Source organism: Mesoplodon mirus, assembly GCF_964341445.2.
Source record: "Mesoplodon mirus genome assembly, chromosome: 17".
NCBI classification, from domain to species: Eukaryota; Metazoa; Chordata; class Mammalia; order Artiodactyla; family Ziphiidae; genus Mesoplodon; species Mesoplodon mirus.
In genome coordinates this window covers 40,629,278-40,636,434 of record NC_138993.1, presented here as the reverse complement: position 1 = coordinate 40,636,434, position 7,157 = coordinate 40,629,278, and positions in this window count along the sequence as shown.

The following is a 7,157-nucleotide window of genomic DNA, read 5'->3' as shown; positions in this document are numbered from 1 at the left end:
GTATAAAGATTTTTCTAGTCCCCAAATCTATAAGCTTTTATTTTGACTTTCTCGTGTACATTTGCTTTTAGGACTTCAGGTCTGACATATCCATCAGCATATAAGTAAACAACAATGAAAAGTAAACTGTTCCTTTAGCACTTCATTCTGTTTGTTGTTCTTTAAGTGAACTGTTGTCATTTGAGAAATACATCCTAGGTGCTTAAATCTAAAAATTGCTCTGGTCTTGTATTTAGATTCTATTGCTGGAAAGCAGCTTTTGGTATAGGTGCCAACCAACATAAGAGCTGAATTCAAGGCTCAACTATAAGAACTAATTTATCCAAAGGCAACATGACAACTACTTCTCTGTTCTTTTAGCTCTTATATTTTCCCATGTGATATGGGATAAGATATCAACATTTAGTATTTTTTTAACACCTCTATTGGAGTATAATTGCTTTACAATGTCTTGTTCGTTTCTGCTGTATAACAAAGTGAATCAATTATATGTATACATATGTCCCCATATCCCCTCCCTCTTGTGGCTCCTTCCCAAATGCCATTTCCCACCCCTCTAGGTGGTCACAAAGCACTGAGCTGATCTCCCTGTGCTTTTCAGCTGCTTCCCACTAGCTATCTATTTTATATTTTTTACTGTATATATGTCCATGCTACTCTCTCACTTCATCCCAGCTTACTCTTCCCCCTCACCGTGTCCTTGAGTCCATTCTCTACATCTTCAGCATTCTTTTTTTTAAAAAAAAAAAAAAAAAACATCTTTATTGGAGTATAATTGCTTTAAAATGGTGTGTTACTTTCTGCTTTATAACAAAGTGAATCAGCTATACATATACATATATCCCCATATCTCCTCCTTCTTGTGTCACCCTCCCACCCTCCCTATCCCACCCCTCTAGGTGGTCACAAAGCACTGAGCTGATCTCCCTGTGCTATGTGGCTGCTTCCCACTAGCTATCTATTTTACATTTGGTAGTGTATATATGTCCATGCCACTCATGCATTTCGTCCCAGCTTACCATATCCCCTCTCCATGTCATCAAGTCCATTCTCTATGTCTGCCTCTTTATTCCTGTCCTGTCTCTAGGTTCTTCAGAACCATTTTTTTTTTTAGATTACATATATATGTGATAGCATATGGTATATTTTTTTCTGTTTCTGTTTACAGAAATTATCTGTTTCTGACTGACATCATGCGGCATTACAGACTCCAGGTCCATCCACCTCACTACAAATAACTCAATTTTCTTTCTTTTTATGGTTGAGTAATATTCCATTGTACATATGTGCCACATCTTCTTTATCCATTAATCTGTCAATGGACACTTAGGTTGCTTCCATGTCCTGGCTATTGTAAATAGAGCTGCAATGAACATTGTGGTACATGACTCCTTTGGAATTATGGTTTTCTCAGGATATATGCCCAGTAGTGGGATTGCTGGATCGTAGGGTAGTTCTATTTTTGGTTTTTAAGGAACCTTCATACTGTTCTCCATAGTGACTGTATCAATTTACATTCCCACCAACAAGAGGGTTGTGCAAGAGGGTTAACTTTTCTCCATCCCTCTCCAGCATTTATTGTTTGTAGATTTTTTGTTGATGGCCATTCTCACCAGTGTGAGTTGATACCTCACTGTAGTTTTGATTTGCATTTCTCTAATGATTAGTGTGTTGAGCATCCTTTCATGTGTTTGTTGGTAATCTATATATCTTTGGAGAAATGCCTATTTAGGTCTTCTGCCCATTTTTGGATTGGGTTGTTTGTTTTTTTTAGGCATGCACTGCTTGAGATGCATGTGCTGCTTGTAAATTTTGGAGATTAATCCTTTGTCAGTAGCTTCATTTGAAAATATTTTCTTCCATTCTGAGGGTTGTCTTTTCATCTTGCTTATGGTTTCCTTTGCTGTACAAAAGCTTTTAAGTTTCATTAGATCTCATTGTTTATTTTTGGTTTTATTTCCATTTCTCTAGGTGGTGGGTCAAAAGGGACCTTGCTGTGATTAATGTCATAGAGTGTTCTGCCTATGTTTTCCTCTAAGAGATTTATAGTGTCTGGCCTTATATTTAGGTCTTTAACTCATTTTGAGTTTATTTTTGTGTATGGTGTTAAGGAGTGCTCTAATTTCATTCTTCTACATGCAGCTGTCCAGTTTTCCCAGCACCACTTATTGAAGAGGCTGTCTTTTCTCCATTGTATATTCTTGCCTCCTTTATCAAAAATAAAGTGACCGTGTGTGTGTGGCTTTATCTCTGGGTTTTTATCCTGTTCCATTGATCTATATTTCTGTTTTTGTGCCAGTACCATACTGCCTTGATTACTGTAGCTTTGTAGTATAGTCTGAAGTCAGGGAGCCTGATTCCTCCAGCTCTGTTTTTCCTTCTCAATATTTCTTTGGCTATTTGGGGTCTTTTGTGTTTCCATAAATGTTGTGAAATTTTTTGTTATAGTTCTGTGAAAAAATGCCATTGGTAGTTTGATAGGGGTTGCACTGAATCTGTGGATTGCTTTGGGTAGTATAGTCATTTTCCCATTGTTGATTCTTCCAATCAAAGAACATTGTATATCTCTCCATCTGTTTGTATCCTCTTTAATTTCTTTCATCAGTGTCTTATAGTTTTCTGCATACTGGTCTTTTGTCTCCTTAGGTAGGTTTATTCCTAGTTATTTTATTCTTTTTGTTGCAATGGCAAATGGGAGTGTTTCCTTAATTTCTTTTTCAGATTTTTCATCATTAGTGTATAGGAATGTAAGAGATTTCTATGCATTAATTTTGTATCCTGCTACTTTACCAAATTCATTGATTAGGTCTAGTAATTTTCTGATAACATATTTAGGATTCTCTATGTATAGTACCATGTCATCTGCAAAGAGTGACAGTTTAACTTCTTCTTTTCTGACTTGGATTCATTTTATTTCTTTTTCTTCTCCAATTGTTGTGGCTAAAACTTCCAAACCTATGTTGAATAATAGTGGTGAGAGTGGACAACCTTGTCTTCTTCCTGATCTTAGAGGAAATGGTTTCAGCTTTTCACCATTGAGAATGATGTTGGCTGTGGGTTTGTCATATATGGCCTTTATTATGTTGAGGTAAGTTCTTGCTAGTTGTTTGGCATAGGGAGTCCAGCACTGCATCTTTCTGGTTGTTGAGTGGAGCTGGTCTTAGCATTGAGATCGAGATCTCTGGGAGAGCTTTTGTCATTTGATAGTACGTGTAGCTGCCTGGTCTTTGGTGGACGAGTGTCCTGAACTCAGCTCTCCCACCTCTGAGGCACAGCCCTGACACCCAGCTGGAGCACAAAGACCCTGTCAATCCCCACAGTTCAGAAGAAAAGGGAGCAAAGAAAGATAGAAAGAAAAAAAATAATAAAATAAAGTTATTAAAATAAAAAAGTTTATTAAAAATAAATTGTTTAGGGCTTCCCTAGTGGCATTGTGGTAGAGAGTCTGCCTGCCAATGCAGGGGACACGGGTTCATGCCCCTGTCTGGGAAGATTGCACATGCCATGGAGTGGCTGAGCCCATGAGCCATGGCTGCTGAACCTGCACATCTGGAGCCTGTGCTCCACGACAGGAGAGGCCACAACAGTGAGAGGCCTGTGTACTGCAAAAAAACAGTTTTAAAGTCATAAAAAAAGGCAAGCAAGCAAGCAAGAAAGAAGAGAGTAACCAAACCAATAAACAGATACACCAATTATAACAAGCACTAAAAACTATACTAAAAACAAAAACAAAAAACCAAGAGACAGAACCCTAGGACAAATGGTAAAAACATAGTTATACAGACAAAATCACACAAAGAAGCATATACATACACACTCACAAAAAGAGAAAAAGGAAAAAAATATATACATATATAAAAAAAGAGAGCAACCAAATCAATAGACAAATCTACCAATAATAAACTCTAAGTACTAAACTAAGGTAAACATAAAACCAGAAACAACTTAGATGCAGAAAGCAAACCCCAAGACTACAGTTGCTCCCAAAGTCCACCGCCTCAATCTTGGGATGATTCATTGTCTATTCAGGTATTTCAGAGATGCAGGGTACCTCAAGTTGATTGTGGAGATTTAATCCACTGCTCCAGAGGCTGCTGGGTAAAATGTCCCTTTCTCTTTGTTTGCACAGGTCCTGTGGTTTAGCTTTGGATTTGGCCCCACCTCTGCATGTAGGTGGCCTGAGGGCATGTTTTAGGAGGTCTGCCGTCTCCTGCCAGTGTTCAGCAGGTGTTCTGTAGGTGTTGTTCCACATGTAGATGTATTTTTTATGTATTTGTGGGGAGGAAGTTGATCTCCATGTCTTACTCCTCTGCCATCTTGAAGGTCTCCTTGCTCTGAAAAGCTTACAATAATTTAGCGGAGATTTAGCTTGATCCCCCTCATTTCAACTAACTTTCTTGCCTTCTTCCCACTCTGCCCTCATTTTCCCTGTCTGAAGCAAGGTCCTGGAGTGACACCCCACTATGTGCTGCAGACCAATGAACAAGACATGGAGGCAGGCTTTTCTCCCCAGCATTTAATTTTATTCTTTATCTTTTTTATGTTTACAGGGCCTTATTGTTAGAACATCAATTTAATATTGTGGAGATATTTCTTTGATTAAACTATGACGTATTCTACTTGAAACCTTGAATATATTTGGGTGTTGGAAATGTGATATGATATTGTAATATTATATAGAGAGAACAAGTTCCACAAAGTTGTAAGTTTCTTTTCAGGACACAGGGATGATTTGGAAGTGAGTAGGTTAGTAGTCAATACAAAGAGTCATCCCGACCAACCCCTCTTGCCTATGTTGTTTCAACTTGAGAAAATGGACATTAGCCTGGGGATACTAGGTTGCAACTTAAGGGGAGCAAAGTGTCCAAAATAATGAGTGCCTAAAGCAATTTTCCTTCACTCTGCACACTTTCTTAGCTATTGGTCCCTCATGGGGAGCAAATTGATGCTGTGTAAGGAAACCTGCTTTCAAGTCTGGGAACCTGGATTATCAACTCCTCTTTCTAACACCTAGTAATGCTAAAATTGTTCAACTTGTTTTGGTCTCAAATGTCTTGTTCTTAATATATAGCATTTGATACATGATCTCCAACATCCCTCTCAGTTATAAACACAACAGCTTGAGAAAAAGGAAAGGAGAGATGGCTGACCTCAGAGTATAAATTCAGATTTATATGACTACTGGACTTTTGGACAAATGAGGGATTCAATTGCAATTATATCAAACTAAGCGTATTAAGTAAGGTGTGGCACAATGTAAAGCAAAGCATAACTTATTAAATATATATAGTTTATGAGTACTACTCTTTTCATGATATGCTTCTAATATATTTATGGAAAATAAGCAGAAACCAAAAATTCCATTGCAAACATAAAAGTGTTGGAAAAAAAGGCTGATTTGTGGTTTTCAGGTTTTCGGAAGGGGAAAATCGAAGAAAATATGTGAGTTATGTGGCCTTGTGAAGGCAGACAACTAATCATAGCCAGTAATGCAATGGATGTGAGAGCTTTACAAGAGTATCATAAATAAATAATCTCACACTGCCTTGGGATTTTAATTTATAAAAAGGAAACATTACTTTGGCTTACATTTGTTCTTACCACTGATTGCCCTATTAAGAACTTAATTGATAGTGATATGAGGCCCTGTTAACTATTAAATAAGGGACAAGTAGCTAATTGTTGGTACAAGTTTGTGATCATACTTCACTGAGGAATTATTGACATTATGTTCCATGTTGTTTCCAAATTACCAACTTGTATAAACCTGTATAGACTATCTCAAGACAGATGTTACAGTAAACAATTGACATAGAGGACATTTATTCATTCTACACTCATACAAATTGGTTAAAAAAATATTGGTTGAATGTAAAGTCATAGTGCTGAGAGGACTATAAAATACATGTGACATTTGAAATAATAGTTTGTACTAGAGGCTTAGTGTTAGCAATGAGAGGAGGAAATGAATGTATCGCTGCAAAATCCTTTAAGGAATGGAAGAATGGAAAGTTAGAACAGTTATTATCTAGATGAAAATGTGTTCGGGGATTTGGGGAATAGAAAATCTAAAAAGACCTGGGATAAGCAATATAGAAGCATGCAGATATTTTGAATATAATAGACAGGGAATTAAAATGCATTAAAGGAGTTAATGGGTTCACTGGGTTGACTGGACAAATGTTAATTTTTCAAAAATGTTATCTAGTTTGAGTACCAGAAGAAGAGTACTATTTTGAATATGAGCCAACCAACATGGGCCAAGCAAGTTAATATTTCTCCAAGGCAGGGGGAATGAGTGAGACAGTATTGCAGACAGGTACTTGAGTGTTAACACCATGAGGATTAATAAGAATAAATATCAAACCTTTATTACTATGGGTCAGGCACAATCTTAAGCACTTTAAGCATATAAACCATATAATCTGCTCAGCATGGCAGTGTGTGTAGGTATCATTATTCTGTTTTACAGAAAGAGGAAACTGAGTCACAAAAACACTGAGTAAAGTGATTTGCCAAGAACACTCAGTAACTGGTAGAGTCAGGATTTGAATCCAGGCAATCTGATTGCAGAGCAATTCTCTTAATTACTAGCAAAGATTAGTGCCTAGTGGATCCTACAGAGATCAAGGGAAGAAACTTGAGTGACATACACAGTTTGAGGTTGAGAGGTAGAAATGCAGCCAATAGAGGAGGAAAGAAAGGTCATCATTGTGGTCTCCAGCCAGTGCTCAATTAAACAACTATTTTATCATAATGTTCAATTTCAAGAAGGAAGTTTTTAGATTGATCACCTATGGACCCAGACTTTTTCTCAACAAGCAAGCATTAATTGAATGACAATTGTTTCCACAGTATTATCTTATTTATTTATTTATTTTATTTTTTTGTGGTACGCGGGCCTCTCATTATTGTGGCCTCTCCCGTTGCAGGACACAGGCTCTGGACGCACAGGCTCAGCGGCCATGGCTCACGGGCCCAGCCGCTCCGCAGCATGTAGGATCTTCCTGGACCGGGGCACGAACCCGTATCCCCTGCATCAGCAGGTGGACTCTCAACCACTGCGCCACCAGGGAAGCCCTACAGTACTATCTTAAATCAGAAACATTACCTTAAGGCTCAAAAAGGAAGGACTGCATCCTGATTGACAAGCAGAC